Raw genomic sequence first — 21132 nt, 5'->3', positions numbered from 1 at the left:
CAGGTTGAGAAAGTCTGTTCTAGAGTGACCAAGCATGTCATAAATTCGATTTCAATCCTTGCATCCTCCCGCCACAAACTGGCAAATGATCCCAGTTGTCTAATAACCAGCTCGGCTCTGGGTGCTTCTTCCCAGGCAAGGCTGTAGATTCACTTCCTCTGGTTCCGCCGCTCGCTTTTCTCCCACACATATAGCAGGACCGCGCGGCCCCCCCTTCCCCGTCTGTGAATATCATTTATTTTTGCTTGATTCATTCATTCATTCCCTGAATAAAGACATCATGGCGATTATTATTCTTATTATTCCCTCCGTCATCCTGCTCATCACACTATTATATTATTTGCATCGCGAAGCTGGAGGAGGTTTCATGTTGAGGCAGGAAATTTGTGCAAGTTGTTATTACTGCAATCAGACAGAGTGAGAATTGGATTGGTGAGGGGTTGGCAGAGGGCACCTCTCCAAGCGGGACGCCAAGGCTCCGTCCAATCTCAGCAGGGCTGCGGTTACACCAAGCGGGGATCCAGCCCCACCAGCAAGACATATCCTTCTGGAAAGCATAAGCAGCTGGGCGCCTGCTTGAGTCGAGCACATTTTCTGCCTTGGCAAGGAAAAGGAAAGTATTTGCTTTGTTAACGTTTGACGTCCCACAGAAAATGTGCCTTTGCTTTTAATGGGAGGGTTGTTAGAGGGTGGCCCGTGGGGTCCCAATCCCAGTTACATGAGGCCCTGAATCCACTGCCCCTTTCCACTTTTTCTTCCTTTTTTAACTTTGCTTACAGAGTAGCTGGGCACTCTGGTAAGTTCAGTGCTTGGGTGCTCTGGTAAGCGCAAGGCTGGTGTGGATCCAGGGCTGTTCTAAGCATATCTGGCGCTGTGGTGCTAACAGATTGAGGTTGAATTTTGACAAGACAAAAGTACTGTTTTGGGGGGACAGGGGGCGGGTGGGTGTGGGGGACTCCCTGGTGCTGAATGGGGTAACTGTGCCCCTGAAGGACCAGGTGCACAGCCTCAGAGTCATTTTGGACTCACAGCTGTCCATGGAGACACAGGTCAATTCTGTGTCTAGGGCGGCAGTCTACCAGCTCCATCTGGTATGCAGGCTGAGACCCTACCTGCCCACATACTGTCTCGCCAGAGTGGTGCATGCTCTGGTTATCTCCCACTTGGACTACTCCAATGCGCTCTATGTGGGGCTACCTTTGAAGGTGACCCGGAAACTACAACTAATCCAGAATGCGGCAGCTAGACTGGTGACTGGGAGTGGCCGCCAGAAACACATAACACTGGTCCTGAGAGATCTGTATTGTCTCCCAGTATGTTTCCAAGCACAATTCAAAGCGTTGGTGCTGACCTTTAAAGCCCTAAACAGCCTCGGTCCTGTATACATAAAAGAATGTCTCCACCCCCATCGTTCAGCCCAGACATTGAGATCCAATGCCGAGGGTCTTCTGGCGGATCCCTTGCTGTGAGAAGTGAGGTTACAGGGAAATAGACAGAGGGCCTTCTTGGTAGTGGTGCCTGCTCTGTGGAACACCCTCACTTCAGATGTGAAGAAAATAAGCAGCTATCCTATCTTTAAAAGACATCTGAATGCAGCCCTGTTTAGGGAAGTTTTTAATATTTAATGCTGTATTGTTTTTAACACTCGATTGGGAGTCACCCAGAGTGACTGGGGAAACTCAGCCAGATGGGTGGGGTATAAACAAATGATTATTATTATATTATCCCTCCAGTACCCCCCCTTTCCCAGAGTTGACCGTTTTTAGGGCTGGAGGAGGCGGGCTGCAGCTGGAGGGAGGCTCCTCTGGAGGGGAAGAGGTGGAGGCTGAACACAGTGCCTCCTAGATCAGCTGGCCACTTCGTGCCATGGTGGCCATGGCAGGCAGCAAACCAAGCGAGCAGGATTGTGCCGAGCGAGCGAGGGCGCGTGTGCCACTTCCGCCAAGTGGCGGCTTGGTTTTGTCCCTTTTAGCCTTCTGGCACCCCGCAGAATTCGGCACCTGCAGGCTAAAAGGGGAAAAAACCAAGCCGATGCTCGGCGGGAGCGGCGCACACACCCTTGCTCACTCAGTGCGCTCATTCCGTGTTCCCCAGACTCTCGCCTGGCGCCCTCCAGAACTTGGCGCCCTGGCGCCTTGTGCCACTAGCCTCAATGGGTAAGACGGGCCTGTGTGGAGCCCAGCTACCCACCATCTTAACTTGCCCAGAAGCAAATTTCTGTGAGAAACCTGAGTGTTTTAAATACCTCAGAAATGCTGCAGCCTTTTAAACACAAGAAGAAATCCTCCTTTCGCCCCTCCATGCCAGTGTAAATGAGCAGCTCTGGAACGCCCAGGGCTGTCAAGGAGTGGAAGCTTATTTTCACTGCTTCCCTTTTAATGGTTGGGTGTCTGTTTAACTATCGTGGCTTCCCCAGAACAATTCCCAGAGTAGTTTAACTCTCAATCCCTCTCCCAAGGGAACTCTTGGAAGTGTAGCTCTGAGGGGGAAATAGGCATCTCCTAACAACTCTCAGCACCCTTATAAACTCCAGCTCCCAGAATTCTTTGGGGGGAAGCCATGACTGTTCAAAATGGTATCATAGTGCTTTCAATGGATGGTGTGGATGTAGCCTAATGCCAACAATCTAGCCACTGCACCATACTGCCTCTTAAGGGTGATACCAATGAAACAGGCTGAAACCCAAGAGGCTAATGGGTTTTCTAAAGAAGCTGGTCCACTTGACTATTATTACAGAATCTCTCTGAGGAGTCCCTCTGCCCCACTCCAAAGTTGATTGAGATCATATTTGGCACCAGCCATTTCCAACCTGGTGCCCTCCAGGTGTTGCTGAACTATAGTTCTCATCCGCACCAGGAAGCACGATCAATGCTCAGGGGTTATAGAAGCTGTGGCCCAGAACATCTGGGCAGTGGCGTAGCGTGGGGGGTGCAGGGGGGGCCGGCCGCACCAGGCGCAACATCTGGGGGCTAGGGTTAGGGGGCACAAATCCACGGGTTAGGGGGCGCAAATCCATGGGTTAGGGGGCACAAATTACTTGCCTTGCCCCGGGTGCTGACAACCCACGCTACGCCACTGCATCTGGGGCGCACCAGGTTGGTGGAGGCTGGTTTGGTTAAATAAAGTACAAAAAGAGGGTGCGGTGGGAAAATATTTGTAAGTCTGCCTGCAATCGCCTTGGACCAGCAATGGCCATGGAGTAGCAAGCATAAAGGATGATCATCCCTTTAGATCTTCCATTTAGCAGCACTAAACCTCGCCAGAGGCTTATGACATGGAATCGTTTCATGCCTAGATACATCCTGACATTAAAGCCCTTAACGCTGTCATAGAAGCTATTACTACCAGACTCAAAAAATACTAATAAAAAAAAATAACCCACATCAAGCAACAGTGATAAAATACCGGTTCCCTGCTGGAGCAACACCTGTTCCAGTCAAAGGATATAATGTCATGCTATCACCAAGCAAAATGGCAGCTCCAAATTGAAAGGGGTTGATTCGGACAACCCTGGCCTGTTGCATGAACTCTGGGGCCCCCTCCCTTTTCCATCGCGCTCATCTTCAGTCGTTTGTCCTCCACAGTCACTCTCCAGCTTGCTAAGAAGCAGCCAAACAAGCCTCTTAGAACAATAGAATCATAGACTTGTAGGGGACCCAGAGAGTCATCTAGTCCAACCCCTCCCCAACCCCCTCCCCTCACATTTTGCCACAACAGGCATTGTTAGAACTGGGGAGGAGGGAGAGAGGGAGAGGGAGAGGGAGAGGGAGAAGGTGATATATGACCAGTGATGGCCAGGAATTGTATATTGTACAAGAAGAAATCAGGATTGACGTTAACTGGCAAAAGAGTTTGGCTGAAATCCAGGGTTCACTCTAAAGGGTGGGTTTCAGAGGGAGCCCCCCTCTGTGCTGAATAGGAGAATCTATCCATTTCAGTTTGTCTCAGTGTCTTATTTTCCAATCATAAGTTCAGCTCACCCCATTTCCACATCAGTCTTCAATATTTTTTTTTAACAGAAGTCCTCACAAAAATCCATATGCATTTTCATGCACTGTTCCCCCGATGCACGCACTCATGCGTGCAATTTTGTCTGATGTATGTACATCGCTTTGCAAGCTGTTTCCCATAATATCATTCTTTCCTTTGCATTTCACTTTCGCTAATATACCCGTGTTTCCACACTCTTTCTTCAGAAATACACTTCTGCATGTGCATTTTTTGGGTCTGAGATTTTGCGTCGCAAATTTAGTATATGTGCTGCCGAAGCGAGCACGCAAACTTTAGAGGAACGCATGTTTTGAAGGATAGCTGTGTTTCATTTTGTGGGTTAGTTTGGGAAGTGTGAGGCAGGTGGTTTCACATTAAAATGCTCATGCATTGGATGATTTTCTCTCCTTCCTTTAGTTCTGACCCCTTCTCTGTTGTTTTTAGAAGGCTACTGAAGGGCCATAGGTTGGCTAAAATTGGGGAGAGTTGTGAATTCTCTTAAGGGACTCCTAGTTGTGCCTCTTCTCTGATCTGAGCGTTGATGAAAACTTAGACACATGCACACACTTATTAAGGAGTAAGTGCCATTGGGCACGATGGGACTTGTTTCTGGGTCAACAAGTGTGGGAGAGGACCACACATCACCTCTGGACTGTGAGATCTAAGAAGGAAGCCATGTGACTGGGCACATCCTCTGCATGCCCAATGGGTTACAAATCAGAGGGTGAGGTTCGTTTAAGAAATTGATCAGAGCAAGGAGTTCCCATACTGCAGTCTGCAGACCGCCAGTGGCCTGTGAAATTCATTCAGGTGGTTCATGGTGTATCTGTGGATTTGTGGTTGAAGGCAGATGGCAGTACATTAATCGTATTAAATATTCATATTGATTTTGATTGTATTCATGCCATACATTTAAAGCACTATGAAAGAGTCATGGCTTCTGGGAGAGAGAGAGTTGTTAGAAGAGCACTATTCCCTTGCATAGATATCAACGTTTCCCTTTTTTTAAGGGAAATTCCCTTATTCTGAATAGGATTCCTCGCAAGAAAAGGGAAAAGTTGACAGCTATGTTCTCTTGTAGTAGCTCCAATTCCCAGAGTTTCCTGGGAAGAGAGATCTGATTGCCAAACCACTCTGAGAATTGTAGCTACGGGAGAGGAAGAGGGGTCTCAGCACCCTTTACTTGCCTGCAGTTCCCAGAATCCTGTTAATGACTGTTTAAAGGGGTATCATGGCGCTCGGAATGCAAATGTGGCCTTAATCGCTTCTTCTGCTTCTTGTATTGTATTGTATCATTTCATATTGTGTTCTGTGGGATTCAAATTGTAATACATTAAAATGAAATCCACAAAAGAAGCAACAAAGGACAAGTAAAAAGGATACGGCATCTAGCCCAGCACATCATGACGGCTACAACAGGCAGAGAAAAACATTAAGTGGTTTGCCAAGACCCTTGTGGGCGAAGGGGGCAGGAGTTTGGGGACCACGAGATTAGATGTTGAAGGCATGCAGCCAGCTGAAGAGAGGGAGTGGGAGAGAAGAGGCTCAAAGGTCAACCAATGAGGAGCCACAGAACAGTTTCCAGCATTCAAATCTGCCAGGAACCCTAATTCTGAGAACAATTTGCCAGGTTCCATTCAATCTATCTGATCCACCCTGCTGCCCATACAGTGGCCAACCAGATGCCCCTGTGAGAAACCCCGAGTCCAAGCGCCCTCTCCCCTCCTGTGGTTTCCAGAAACTGGTATTCAGAAGCATTTACTGCCTCTGACCACGGAGACAGAGCACAGCCTGTGGGATGTGAAACACAAGAGCAGTCAAGTACAACATTCCTAGAGTGAACATGTTTACACATGGGGAGGGATGTTTGTCCAGCCAGCAGGTCAACTTCCTGTTTCCTTCTGGGCTGGGGCAGACTTCCTCTGCATGTGAATAGAGGTGGGCGTGGCCTCACCTGTGCAGGTAACGACAAAAGCACAGGGCAGCCAGCCATCTCTCTCTCTTTTTGACTACATGCATTGAAGAAGCAACATCTGCTTAGCCAAAGATGCCCTCTTGGCCTCCAGCCAAGAGAGGACAGAGGGACTGTCTCCTTGTGAGATAGTTTCCCAGTGTATGTTACTTTTCTAAGCTAAGTCTGCCTTCTGGGATCCAATTGTGAACAGAATGTGAGTAAACTCTTTTTATACTTTTATAGAAGACTGTGTCATGTCTTATCTTTTATGAGGGAATAAGGGGAAAATACCAGAACATTATAGAGGCTTTAAGTGAGCCTGAGCAAACGCATCCGCTGTGAGTTTAAAAAGGCGGGGGTGTTACTCTGCTAAATTGTGAACTTGTTAACACAAGTTGGAAAGGCTATAATCAAACAATATATCCTCTCCTGCAACCCTGAACATTCCCACACAGCCAATGTGGCAAGTAGCCTTCTACAGCCCTCTCCTCTATGAATGTGTCCAAGCTTCCAGCTTGGCAGCCCCTCTTGTCTCCTGCAGGAGCTAGTTCCATAGTTTAACGACGTGACTCATGACGAAATACTTCCTTTTATCTGTCCTGACTCTTCCAGCATTCAGCATCCTTGGGTGTCCACTCTCTGGCTGAGAGCCTCCTGCCCGACAAATCTGCCTGCCATTGGGCCTGAGCTCCTGCCAAATGGAAGACCGCGTCTCAATCACAGCTGCTATGAAATAGAGAAGTTAAAAAGTCAGGTCAAGGAGACGTCTTGTCTACGTGCTGCCGCCACGTCTTATCCTGCAGCAAATGAGCATGCCTCAATGGGAGGCCACAGACTCCTGTGCAGACCACTGGCTTGCTGGTGACACTCTACAGATGCGGCAATGCTATGAGTCGAAGTGCTTGCCGATGATTAAAAGGAAAGTTTCCCTGCTTTGTTTGGGGCTTGTAGGACCTCTGTGAAGTCAGACATTCTCGGCTCTAATGATCTGCCAGCATCTCTCCTGTTACAGCCACTCCCAGAGGGAAGCAGGGAAGCTCTACAGAGAGGCGGCCAGATCAGACGGAGGAACGCTTCACTGCCATGTTCGGCTGCGCATTTCACCCACAAAGTGAGCCTCAACAAACAAGAGAGTGACACACCAGTGGAGGCTCGAATTGCCAGATCTCCAGGGCTCACCTGAAGGTTTGCCTGGCCCCCTCCAGGCAGCAGAGGGAAGGCTGCTTGGCTCTCCAGGCAAGAACATTTTTTTCAACTTTAAAATAAGAGAGAGAGAGAGAGAAGACTGTGCATGAAGTTTGCAAGGTTCAGCCTCGCAGGAGACAGCCGTAACCTATTGCATAGATCATAGGTAGGCAAACTAAGGCCCGGGGTCCAGATCCGGCCCAATCACCTTCTCAATCCGGCCCGCGGGCAGTCTGGGAATCAGTGTGTTTTTACATGAGTAGAATGTGCCCTTTTATTTAAAATGCATCTCTGGGGTATTTGTGGGGCATAGGAATTCGTTCATATATATTTTCCCCAAAAAATATAGTCCGACCCCCCACGAGTTCTGAGGGACAGTGGACCGCCCCCCTGCTGAAAAAGTTTGCTGACCCCGGCATAGATTCTCTGGTGGAGTGGGGAGAGAGGTTTGTTCTCCTCCACTCCCTCCATCCCTCTCCAAATTAATCTCTGCCTCCAGGTCTCAGCCATGCTTGTCAGTAAAGCACAAGACTCTTAATCTTGGGGTTGTGGGTTCAAGCTCCAGGTTTGATGAAAGAATCCTGCATTGCAGGGCGTTGGGCTACAGATGACCCACATGGTCCCATCCAACTCTACAATTCTATCATTTTATGTAATGAATGTATGGGGGTTGCTCGTGCGTAAGTTGCCACCACGCCTGGCTAGGTAGCCTGGTTAAACCTTTCCTGACTGGACAGCCCTTCACTTCGTGGCTGTTCAGTCACTAGCAGAATCCGTCAGTGGGTGTTTCTTAAACTTCTTCCAGCACAAAAGCTCTTTGACGCCAAGTCTATGCCTACTTTCCCTGCGCGGAAGTCTTCTGCGCAGGGTGGGTGTGGGCAGAGGAGGATCTGTGCTCTCCCCGCTGGTCTCCAGCGAAGAGTCCTGGAGACCCCTCTCCGATTCCCCCAACCACCCCCTTTATCCCTGGTGTTATGCTGATTTCCTTCCCCAGCCGATGAGTTCCCTCTCTCCCTGCTTGGCCCTTCTCCGGCATCGCTTGGGAGCCCTGCCTCCACTTCTGGCTCCGATGTCAGTTCCCTGACAATTTTACACAATTACCATGGAGCTGCCCTCTGTGACATCATCAGGGTTTGTCCTGAGGTCTGAGGTTTGGGGCTCTGAAATCTCAGGGTCTGGGGTCTGGCCCTGGCCAACCTTGTGGGGGGTGGTAATGGTGAAAGCGTTGGACTGGGACCTGGAGGAACAGGGTTCAAATCCCCACTAAGCCATGAAAATAACTGGGTGACCTTGGAAGCCAGTCATTCACTCTCAGCCTTACCTACCTCACAGGGTTGTTGTAAGGATAAAGGGGCGGGGGAGGAAAGCTATGCATGCCTCCTTGAGCTCATTGAAGGGTGGACTATAAATGGGAACAAACAAACATGTTCAATACTAATGGGAATGAGCAATAATATAAAGAAGGGGGGGTTATTGGGAGTTAATTTCCGGATTTCGGCTGCTGCCCACGGAGAGAAGGGAATTACCATATTTTTCGCTCTATAAGACGCACCAGACCACAAGACGCACCTAGTTTTTGGAGGAGGAAAACAAGAAAAAAAATATTCTGAATCTCAGAAGCCAGAACAGCAAGAGGGATCGCTGCGCAGTGAAAGCAGCAATCCCTCTTGCTGTTCTGGCTTCTGGGATAGCTGCGCAGCCTGCATTCGCTCCATAAGACGCACACACAATTCCCCTTACTTTTTAGGAGGGACAAAGTGAGTCTTATAGAGCAAAAAATATGGTACATGGCATTCCTCAACTAGGAAGGTTTGTTGGAGGGTCAGAGAGACTTAGTGAGGTCAGACAATCTGCCACTAAGGGGACCATCTGGCAGATAGGCATCTCATTTATTTTAAAAAAATAATTTTTATCCTCCTCTTCAGGCAAAAACAAGTCTTCCATAGCAGCTTACAGATCACTTTTTTTAAAAGTCCTCTGCCTTCAGGCTTACAATGGAAAAAGACACAACATAAAAGGAAAAAGGATTTGGAGGGAGGAGGAAATAAGAAAACCCAAGTTCTTAGTTGCAAGTTGTTCTAGTGACCAGTTGGAATGGAAAAGTTGGAGGAGGGGAGGTTCAAAGGTTGTTTATTTCTTGGCTGCACCCCTAGAGTGGCCCTGAATCTGTTCTTGCCTCTGATGCAGCCCGATCAAATGGTTGCTGTCCCATAAGTGGATTGATGATCAATTCCTCTTCACAGGGAACGCTGGAAATTGTTATGTGCCACCTGCTTAGCACACTTTGTTTGAAGGATTCGCACTGGCTGCTGGTTTGCTACTGGTGTTGGTGTTCATGGCGCTGGTGCTAACATTTAAGCCCCTACACAGCTCAGGACCAGGTTACCTTCAACACCCAGTTTGTAGGAGAGTCTCCCCTGCAAGTTCCAAAGATCTCAGCACACTCTAAAGTATCTCAGAGCAAGGCCTTTAGTGTGGTGGCCCCTGTTCTGAAGAACAGCATCCCTGTCAAGATGCAACAGGCGCTCCCTATCTGCACTTTTAGGAAACAGTTGAAGACATTTTTGCTCCAATAGGTTTTCCTACCTAGGTCTCTACCATGAGTGTCCACTTGCTAGGGTTTTAGTCTTGCTTTAAATGTATTTGCTGGTTTTGTGTTTTTAACTGTTTAACTGGTGGTTTACAAGGCAATTAATAAATCAATTGTAATAATAAGAAGAATGTGACTTATGGGCTGCACCTAAGCTGTGCAGGTTCTTTCTTTCTTTCTTTCTTTCTTTCTTTCTTTCTTTCTTTCTTTCTTTCTTTCTCTCTTTCTCTCTTTCTCTCTTTCTCTCTTTCTCTCTTTCTCTCTTCCTTTTTCTCCACCCCAACATTTATCTACATTGTTTTTCATACAATATTCTGTTGTTACTGGCAGCGCTGCAGATCCGCCCACCTGCTCACTAGGGTGAGATTTCAACTCCAGCAGTTACGATGCTCGATTTAAAAATAAAATTCACAGTTTCCTCATTGCCGGCAAGTTCCTGAGGATAATCTCAACACAAAGCCAAGCAGAGGGGCATGATCCCCTGGCAGCTGGCAGCTCCCTGACATGAAAGCCAGGAGGGCTGAGAGTTTGCTTTGACCCAGCCAGAGAGAGCAGGGATGTCACAGACCCCTTCAACCTTCACGGGATGCACAGGAGGAGAAAATCTGGCCACAGGGCCTGAGATGTCCTGCAGAGAATGACCCTCAGGGTGACATTGTTGGGTCTTACTTCTTAAGCCGACTTTGGAAGGATTTCAGCAGATCTGGTTTAATCGCCACAGTCCCTTCATCTCTCCACACGCCTTTTTGTGCTGGTGGTTTTCTTAAGCTGGCCTGCTGGCCATGTTTATGCAGAAAGTCCACCTCCTCTCTTCGGATCCCGAAGACTCCAGCTTCCATTTTTAAAGTCCATACATAAAGTCTGGTCCCCATGATTGCACAGGAAATGGAAGCCCCTCTGGTTCCTCACCAGCTGCATCCCCAGCAGTTTATTACACTTCTCCAACAAGTTTCTCCGAATTGTTCATTACCACCTTATATTTGAGTTTTCATGCAATGTAAAAGCCATTTCCGGAAAACGAACAGAATTTAGCACTTCCTTAGTGCCCATTTCCGTGTTCTCTGATTCCAGAAGACACATATGTTTGCAGCCGCCTTTAACCTGGAGGCAGGGATAGGAACCAACAAGCCAATCAGTTGTTGCATTCTAGGATCCTACCTGCCTATTGTTCTAGGATCCAAGTTTAAAGGTAAAGGTAAAGGGACCCCTGACCATTAGGTCTAGTCGTAGTCAACTCTGGGGTTGCGGCTCTTGTCTCGCTTTATTGGCCGAGGGAGCCGGCATACAGCTTCCGGGTCATGTGGCCAGCATGACTAAGCCGCTTCTGGCGAACCAGAGCAGTGCACTGAAACGCCGTTTACCTTCCGGCCGAAGCGGTACCTATTTATCTACTTGCACTTTGACGTGCTTTCAAACTGCTAGGTTGGCAGGAGCAGGGACCAAGCAACGGGAGCTCAGCTGGTCACGGGGATTCGAACCTCCGACCTTCTGATCGGCAAGCCCTAGGCTCTGTGGTTTAACCCACAGCACCACCCACATCCCTAGGAACCAACTTAGATGGGTTCAAAAGAGATATAGACAAATGCGAGAAGGAGAAAGCAATGGAGGGCTACCAGCCGCAATGGCACTATTTTGCCTCCATTGTCAGAGGTAGCAATACTTCTGAAACCCAGTTACAGATAGGTAGCCGTGTTGGTCTGCCATAGTCAAAACAAAACAAATTCCTTCCAGTAGCACCTTAAAGACCAACTAAGTCAGTTCTTGGTATGAGCTTTCGTGTGCATGCACACTTCTTCAGATACCTGAAGGTATCTGAAGAAGTGTGCATGCACACGAAAGCTCATACCAAGAACTGACTTAGTTGGTCTTTAAGGTGCTACTGGAAGGAATTTGTTTTGTTCTGAAACCCAGTATCTGAAAGCCTCAGGAGGGGAGAGTTGCTCTTGTGGTCAGATCCTGTTTGTGGGTTTCCAACAGGCATCTAAGTTGACCACTGTGAGAACAGGGTGCTGGGGAGACTTCCGGTTGACAGCGATCCGAGCGCAAGCGGGGATTTTCCCTCTTGGGAGATCCCGGGTTTTTCGGAGGATTGGGGGTGTCACAGGGCGCAGTGACCCCTCGAAGTAGTGTCAGGAGGGTGTTCTGACACTCAGGTTCCCGCAGGCAGCCGAAACGCGAACCTCCCGGCCGTCAGGTAGCTCTCAAAAAGAGTGACGAGAACGGCGGGGGGGGAGAGCGGGTTGCAGGGAGGCCATAGCTACCTCCGAGAAACGAAGCCCCGGGCTTGCAAGGAGAGCTCTCAATTCTCGATTTGAAAGAAATTCAGACTTAATTGGATATAAGAAGAATTTAAAATCAAGGAAAGAAACCGGATGAAAAAAAATTGAAAGGTACGAGACCAGCTTCTCTATTCGCAATCAGCTTAGACGCATGAAAACAACAAAGCGATCAAAAGTGAAAGTAAGTTACCGCTCGCGGCTGTTGTTTCTTCTCCCCTTTAACTGAATAAAAAGTACCCTTTTTGGGGGAGATAATAAATAATGATTATAAGGTTTTGTCAAAAATGTATAAAATGCTATTGGAATGGCAAACAAAAGACGAAGAAGTTAAATCGGTTATGATACATTGGGCCAAGGATTTTGGTTATAATATACAGCTGACAGATTGGGAGAAGGTATGGAAGGAAAATATGAAATTCACCGCATGTATGACGATAAAGGAAAATATCATGAAAATGGTATATAGATGGTATATCACTCCCGTTAAACTTGCAAAAATGTATAAGACATGTAATAAATGTTGGAAATGTAAGGAGAAGGAAGGGTCGTTTTATCATATGTGGTGGGAGTGTAAGAAAGTAAAAGGCTTCTGGGAAATGATATATAATGAGTTGAAAAAGATGTTTAAATATACGTTTGTGAAGAAACCAGAAGCCTTTTTGTTAGGAATTACAGGAAGCGAGATCAATAGAAGTGATTATAAACTTTTTCAATATGCAGTGACTGCGGCAAGAATTTTAATGGCTCAAAAATGGAAACAAGAAGATTTACCAACATTGGAAGAATGGAGACGGAAATTGATGGACTTTGCTGAATTAGATAAACTGACAGGAAAAATCAGATACCAAAAGGATCACAAGTTCATACAGGACTGGAGAAAGTTTACGATTCATCTGGAAAATATATGTGATGAACAGACAACGCTAGTCGGTTTTAAAGAGGCTTTGTGAGGAGAAAGGGTGTTGTAAGAGGGGAAAGAGCTGTAAAGATTCACTAACTAGCAATACAATTATAAAGGAAATGTGAATTAAATTTTAAAATCATGAGGATTGTGGAGGGAGCTGGGGGAAGTCTAAAAGAATTTATGTATTATATTGGAAAGTATGTGTTATTTAAATTTGTAAAAGAAAAACTTTTCTAAAAAATTAATAATAATAAAAAAAAGAGAACAGGGTGCTGGACTAGATGGGCCACCCGCCTGATTCAGCACACTCTTCTTAAGTTCTTGTGTAAAAACACAAGACTAAAGTGATGAGATCTGGGGCGGAATTTCAGTGCACTGCCATTTCCATGAGGGAACAGAAGCACCCATGCTCTGAAAACGAAAGGGAAATAGCGAAGTTGTCCAATGACATCTGTTGCATACCACACCCACTGGTGTGAATGAAAGTTAATGCAACATGCTGGTATATTGGTCAAAAAGCCACGGATCCACAACACTACCAGCACTGCAGTGTGACTGTAACAGCTCAAAACAGGACAGAAGTGTTGGCATTATAATCAGGAAAACAATCGCAGTCTTCCTCATGTCTGAATGCCCCCTTAGTCATAGAACCACAGAAGGCATTGCATCTTCTGCTTTATGGCAGCTGTAAACAGAAGATGAGATGACAGAAGCTTCGGCTCCAGAGAGATGAGAGTCACATGGTCTGGCAGGATGAGGCGCCTGGGTGCTGAGGACAGTAGATGATGAGAAAGAACAAAGAAGGAATGGAGAAAGGAATGTAGGGTCTCATTAGGGAAGAAGAGGGATGGGACTAAATAAATATAAATAATTTATACCCCACCCTCCCTGGCTAGGGCTGGGCTCAGGGCAGCTAACACTAAATATGAATTACAATAAATGTAATAAGAAAAAACAAAAACCCAACAAACAAACAAACAAACAAACAAACAAACAAACAAACAAACAATTCCACTATTGAACAGTTCTCACCCTCAGAAAGTCCTTCCTCATGCTGGGCTGTAACCTTCTGTCTTCTCATTAAAGTCCATTGATTTGAGTCCTACCCTCTGGAGCAGCAGAAAGAAAGCTTGCTCATCTTCCACGTGGAAGCCCTTCAGTTATCTGAAGATTGTGATCATATCACCTCATCATATCACCACAATCCCTTTTCGTTTTAATGACCCTGAACAACTTGGTATCATCAGCAAACGTGACCAGTGCTCTGCTATCATTCTATCCTTTCCACTTTAAAAAATAAATAAACAAGCTTCTGTGATATGAACCCATTCTGCTGGAGGATTCTTTGTGAAACTTGTTATGTACCAAGCTTGGATCCTAGTACAATAGGCAGGTAGGATCCTAGAATGCAACAACTGATTGGCCTGCAGGAGAAGACCAATCAGGCTCCAGGAGGATGTTAATCAGCCAATTAGGCTGGTAGGATCGTAGAATGCAGCAACTGATTGGCCTGCAGGAGAAGACCAATCAGGCTCCAGGAGGGAAGCAGAATCAGCCAATCAGAATGGACTTATTGTGTAAATAATGTATATAAAAGCCTGAGGGTTTTTTTTGGGGGGGGGGGGGAATTCAGTCACTGTTTTACAAGCTGCAATAAAGAGCATGAAATCACTGCAGGACTCTGAGTATATTTCACAACTCAAGGAATTAACTTTCCTCACTCCACCACCCCACCTTCTTAGAATTGCACCAATAGCAATTCAGTTCCCTGAGACAAATGTGGCTGTTGCCCGTATAGAGCCAATATCCACTCTATGTGTCCTGTCTTGTTCAGTGTGCTGCTGCCGCTGCTTCCCAAGGAGATGGCCTCTCTGACAACAAACTGGCTTTCCCAGGGTCCTTCAGAGAAGATGCTTTAAAAAAATACAGACATTTCATTTTCCCCAGTATCATCCTTTCTGGGCAACATCCTTCCTGTGGCTAGAGTGGCTGGGCCAACCCAGTCAGATAGGTGGGGTACAATAAATTATTATTATTATTATTATTATTATTATTATTATTATTATTATTATTATTATTTCACAGCTCTCAGGTGCCAGATCCAGCTTTGACCTAACAGACAAAATGATATCTGAGTTCTCAGTCATCTTGACTTGTGCAGAAGACTGCGGCAGCAAGAAGAGACATGCCCAGCTCACCAGAAATGAATGTTGCAGGCGCCATGGAGTTAATGATCTGTGATGCAAGGAGAGAAAGGGAAAGTTGCTGATCTCACACCAGGAATCCCTACTGATGGAGTTCCACTGGGTAGTCTCAGACAGGCAGTCTAATGAGGAGCCAGCCGCACACATCCAAACTGCGCACTCGACAAAAGGAGTTCCTGTACCCTTGAAATGACCTTGTGGGGTCCCGACCTTGTAAAATGATGCTCGGGAGGAGGTATAACAGTAGCTGCAGCAGCAAAAATGCAACTACCTTTAGCCTTCAGCTGCTCTCTTAAGTTGGCCAATGTGTGCTGATGTGGCAACTGACTGTTGTCAGCATCTCAGTCTTGGATGCCGGAGGCAATACCGTCAAAAAGAAAACACCATCGCACGGCTGGGAAGATGGGCAGAACTGGGGCATGGCAAGGAGCAACACAAGGATCAGAACTGGAAATGGCTCGTGGGCACCTTGGCCACCGCAAAAACCCAGCTGCGTTGGCATAAACCAAATGCCTGATGACATCGTAGTAAGCTTTGACAGGCAATTTATCACAGAATATACTAGTCCAAAGGGACGCGGGTGGCACTGTGGGTTAAACCACAGAGCCTAGGACTTGCTGATCAGAAGGATGGCAGTTCAAATCCCCGCGACAGGGTGAGCTCCCGTTGCTCGGTCCCTGCTCCTGCCAACCTAGCAGTTTGAAAGCATGTCGAAGTGCAAGTAGATAAATAGGTACCGCTCCGGCGGGAAGGTAAATGGCGTTTCCGTGTGCTGCTCTGGTTCGCCAGAAGCGGTTTAGTCATGCTGGCCACATGACCTGGAAGCTGTACGCCGGCTCCCTCGGCCAGTAAAGCGAGATGAGCACCGCAACCCCAGAGTCGGCCACGACTGGACCTAATGGTCAGGGGTCGCTTTACCTTTATACTAGTCCAAGTTCTCCAGCATCTCTCTATGGGACTATGCATGCTTATAGCAAAATCCAAGAAAAACCATCTCTCCAGATGCTTAAGCAATGATGGAACTCTGGGCCCATCTCTGCTGTGATGTTGCCTATGAGTCCCTGCTCACAGTAGCATCCAGGGATACAGGGAACCACTGCAACTACATTTCCCATGGCTCCTATGATCCCTGGATGCTGCAGCAATCATATATAGGAAGATCTGATGGTCTGGGAACATGTACCGTATTTTTCCGTGTATAAGACTAGGTTTCTTTTTTACCAAAAAATTAGGTTTAAAATTGGGGCTCGTCTTATACATGGGCAGTGCTGAGGGGGTGTTTTCTTAATTTGGAGTCCCCCAAAATAGGGGGTGTCTTATACATAGGGGCGTATTATACATGGAAAAATGTGGTATGTTTCTATGTCTCCTCTAAGCTGGAATCCCCTTATACTTAGCTGAAGAGCTTAGCTGAGGAATTGAAGCAAGTCTTGTGTTGCCTTTCCTTAAATGGCACACGAGGAAGTGAATGACATGATATGGTTGCAGAACAATTCTGTAAGTCATCAGTAGAAGGCAATCTTCAAAATGCTCAGAACCAGCAAAACATAACCACATTTCTATGTGAATCGAACAACCACATGGCTAACAACCTAGTTTTATTGTATGTTTTGTACAAAGTAAGTCCCAATGACATCAATGGGGCATTGCCTGGTCTGGAGCATCCTTCCCCTGCGTGTTACCAGGTAGATGGCTGTGACCCTGTGAGACTCCATAAAACGACCGGTCATGCAGCCATCTTTCCTTCTTCTTCGCTTTATACCATCTTGATGCTCTTGCTGTCTGCTGGCTCTCAGCCAGCAGTACATGGGCTCAATCCCCAGATGGGATAAACTCACTCTCTCTTCTGTAACTACAAGCTAAAGCCTGCCTTTAAGGAACCTACTGTGAACTGAATGTGAGTAAACCTCTTAGCATTACTTTAAAAAATAAATAAATGGGGCATCGTCCTGAGAAGGAGCAGAGGACTGGGTCTCCATGAAGGCACAATGGAAAGCTTTATCATTGTGATTTTATTTAAATTATTTTTTTTATTAAGTTTTTGTTTAACATCTCAAAATAAACATTTACATAATACCATATATTCCATGACTTCCCTTCTTCCACTTCCCTGGTTCATTTCGTTTATCTATCATTCCTGCATTTTTACTATGTCAATTTTTGTCAGTTCTCCAATTTTACATCATTCAATGATTAATTAAACTGCTGAATTTATCTTAATGCTGCCAACATTTTCAAATGTGTACAGTTATTTTCCATATAATCAGCAATAGATATTCTTCTTGCTCTCTTAGTCTATTCATTAAACTTGATAATTCCGCATATTCTATCAGCTTAAGTTGACAGTCCTCCTTACTCGGAACCTCTTTCACTTTCCATTTTGGGGCTAACAGAACATGAGCTGTCATTGTTGCGTGCATAAAAAAGGTTCTCTGACACCTGGAGACTTTGAACTTCACTATTCCTAACAAAAAATACCTCTGGGCTTTTTGGGAAGGTTGTTTTAGACATTTTTTTCATCTCATTATAAATCATTTGCCAGTATTCTTTAACCTTTTTACATGCCCACCACATATGAAAAAAGTTCATTTTTTTACATTTCCAGCACAAATCCAATTCTGCTTTATACATTTAGCCAATCTACTCAGAGTTAGATGCCATCTATGAATCATTTTCATATGATTTTGTTTCAATGCATAACATGCAGAAATTTTCAAATCATTCACTCAAAGTTTCCCCAAAGATTTAGGCCTTTATTGTGCCCTAAGTCCATTGCCCAGTGTGTCATTGAAGTTTTGACCAGCTCATCCTTTCTTCCCATTCCAATAATAATTTATACATTTTAGACAATGATTTATCTTTATTCTGTATTAACTCTCTTTCATATTGTGAGTTTTGGTCTGAAAAACCATGTTTCTTATCTAATTCAAACATATCATGTAGCTGGTGGTAATGTAACCAATCTGTGACTTGGTTTCTTAAATCTTCCATTGGTTTCAGTCTGGGTTCACTCCCTGTAAAATTCAACAAGTCTCTATAAATCGCCCATTGTCTATCCATATTAATTCTCTTAATGGTAATTGCTTCAGTGGGGGATAACAACAGAGGTGCTTTTCTTTCCAACAAATTTTTGTATTTCTCCCAGACTCTATACAAATTTCTCCTAATAATGTGGTTCTTAAACTTTTGTAGATTTTAGCTTTCCAATACCAAAGATATGCATTCCAGCCAAATTTTATACCATGACCTTCCAAATAAAAAATGTGTGCATTTTCCAATACAATCCATTCTTTAACCAACACAAACAGGCTGCCTCATAATATAATTGCAGGTCAGGCAGGGCAAAGTCTCCTCTTTCTTTTGTGTCTATCAGAATTGTATGTTTAACTCGCGGCTTTCCCCCCTGCCAAACAAATTCAGAGATATCTCCCTCCCCCCAAACACAATGGAAAGCTTTAAGTCACCTCCTACAAGATGTAAAGTGGAACAGTTTGGTGATCTTCTCCAGAGAGCCAGCTCTAGAATGGAAGCACCACAACAGTGAAGGTTGTGCTGATGAGACCATCTATAAATATGGACCCCCCTGAGTAAGACCTCCTTCCGTGAATGGCGTGGTCCAACTGTGACCCATGGCAGACCTCAAAACCAGGTCAAAGAGCATTTTGCTGAACCAGGAGCTCAGACTGAACAGCCACCGACCTGCATACTGCTTCGTAAAAGCTCAACATTTATTGCTGATCCACTCTACAGCGCTATTTACCCATTGAACTTTTCTGCTTTAGCCATGGAGTTTTACATCTCTCATTCATCACTTATATGGCTTAACAATCTAGTCTAGCCTTACCCTCGGTACAGAACAGATTGGCCTTTCTTTGATGATAAATTGTTTTTCTATTCAACCTAGAGCTCCCATGTCCCTTTGCCCACCATCTAAGCACCCATTAATAAATTTTAGTGGGGAAGACTCATTACACGTTGACTTGTTACGATAAATCCTCACACTGGCCTTTGATATTGAATAACTTGACCAGGCTGTACAGCACTTAGACAGCAGGAACATAGAAATCTGCCTTATGCAGAGTCAGACCATTGCTCTATCTAGCTAATATAAACAGAGATACAGTCATACCTCATGTTATGCTCGCTTCACGTTACGTTCTTTCAGGTTACATCCCGTGGTGACCCGGAAGTACCGGAAAGGGTTATTTCCGGGTTCCGCCGCTTGCGCATGTGCAGACGCGCAAAATTACGTCACGCGCATGTGCAGAAGTGGCGAATCGCAACCCACTCGTGCGCAGACACACTGCTGCAGGTTGCGCTCTTTTCATGTTGCGAATGGGCCTCCGGAATAGATCCCGTTCACAACCAGAGGTACCACTGTAAAAAACTTATTTTTGGTGGTGCACTAGGTAAGTTTTTTTTTTAAAAAGCCAGCAGAAGCCATTTGGGGGTAGCGTACCTACGGGATCACCTCTCCTGGTATGTCCCACAGAGGAACCTATGGTCTGCAAATAAAAACATCCTGAAGGTCCCAGGCCACAGAGAGGTTAGGCTGGCCTCAACTAGAGCCAGGGCCTTTTCGGCCGCGGCTCCAATCTGGTGGAACGCTCTGTCACAAGAGACTAGGGTCCTGCGGGACTTGACATCTTTCCGCAGGGCCTGCAAGACAGAGCTGTTACACCAGGCCTTTGGTCAGGGCGCAGCCTGACCCCCCTCCTCTGGCAATCTGCACAGAATTTTGCTTATTGGTTGCCATCAATTTGATTTTAATTAATATTTATAATGAAATGTTTTTAGAATCGTTGGATTATTTTGATTGTTGTTAGCCGCTCTGAGCCCAGCTTCGGCTGGGGAGGGCGGAATATAAATAAAATTATTTATTATTGTTGTTGTTGTTGTTGTTGTTGTTGTTGTTACCTAGCAGTTGGAGGAAATGTTCCCTCAGAGAATAAAGCCCTACCTTCTGGTGGCATAAGATCCGCTTTCAGTTTAGAAACACAAAGTCAGAAGACAAAAAATGGCATTCTCCAAGTCTCACAGATCATTGCACATAGCAGGCACACTTAAGAACATAAGAAGAATGTGCTGGATCAGGCCAATGACCCATCTAGCGCAGCATCCTGTTCTCACAGTGGCTGACCAGTTGCCATAATGGCAACTCCCCAAGCAGGATCTGGGCACAAAAGCCCTCTCCTCGCCTGTGGTTTCCAGCAATTGGTGTTGAGAGGCAACCACTGCCTTGGAAGACCTACATTGGCTCCCAGTACATTTCTGAGCACAATTCAAAGTGTTGGTGTTGACCTTTAAAGCCCTAAACAGCCTCAGCCCAGTAGACCTGAAGGAGCATCTCCACCTCCATTGTTCTGCCCAGACGCCGAGGTCCAGCTCCGAGGGCCTTCTGGTGGTTCCCTCACTGCGAGAAGCAAAGCTACAGGGAACCGGGCAGAGGGCCTTCTCAGTGGTGGCACCTGCCCTGTGGAACGGCCTCCCATCAGATATCAAAGAGATAAACAACTACCTGACATTCAGAAGACATCTGAAGGCAGCCCTGCTCAGGGAAGTTTTTAACGTGTGACATTTTAGTGTATTTTTGGACTTTGTTGGGAGCCGCCCAGAGTGGCTGGGGAAACCCAGCCAGATGGGCGGGGTACAAATAATAAATTATTATATTATTATTATTGGACCATGTAGGCAGAGCATAGCCTTCATCATGCCTAGTAGCCATGGGTAGCCTTATGCGTCACGATTTGGTCCAATCCTCTTTTAAAACCATCTAGGTTGGAAACCATCACTGCTACCAGAAGCAAACTCCACAGTTTAACTTTTCACTGCATGAAGAAGGAAAACAAAGGATTTATTCATGTATGCTACAACAGTGGCAAGAGTCTTGATAGCACAAGGATGGAAGAATGAGGAAACCCCGACAAAGGAACAGTGGCAAGAGAAATGGATGAGCTATGCAGAATTGGCTAAACTGACATACTAACTGCAAGATAAGGACAACTGTGACTTTAAAGAAGAAAGGG

At 45.9% G+C, this 21132-nt stretch overlaps 1 protein-coding gene across 4 annotated transcripts in view; it reads right to left on the bottom strand.

Moving 5' to 3' along the window:
* ELFN1 (extracellular leucine rich repeat and fibronectin type III domain containing 1) overlaps nucleotides 1-21132 on the bottom strand; it is a 255809-nt gene that overhangs the window by 149167 nt on the left and 85510 nt on the right. The window lies entirely within an intron of this gene.

The sequence above is a fragment of the Podarcis erhardii genome (assembly GCF_964252035.2).
Source record: "Podarcis erhardii genome assembly, chromosome: 14".
NCBI lineage: Eukaryota > Metazoa > Chordata > Lepidosauria > Squamata > Lacertidae > Podarcis > Podarcis erhardii.
Note: the sequence above shows the minus strand (reverse complement) of the source record. Positions and strands in the feature narration are given on the sequence as shown.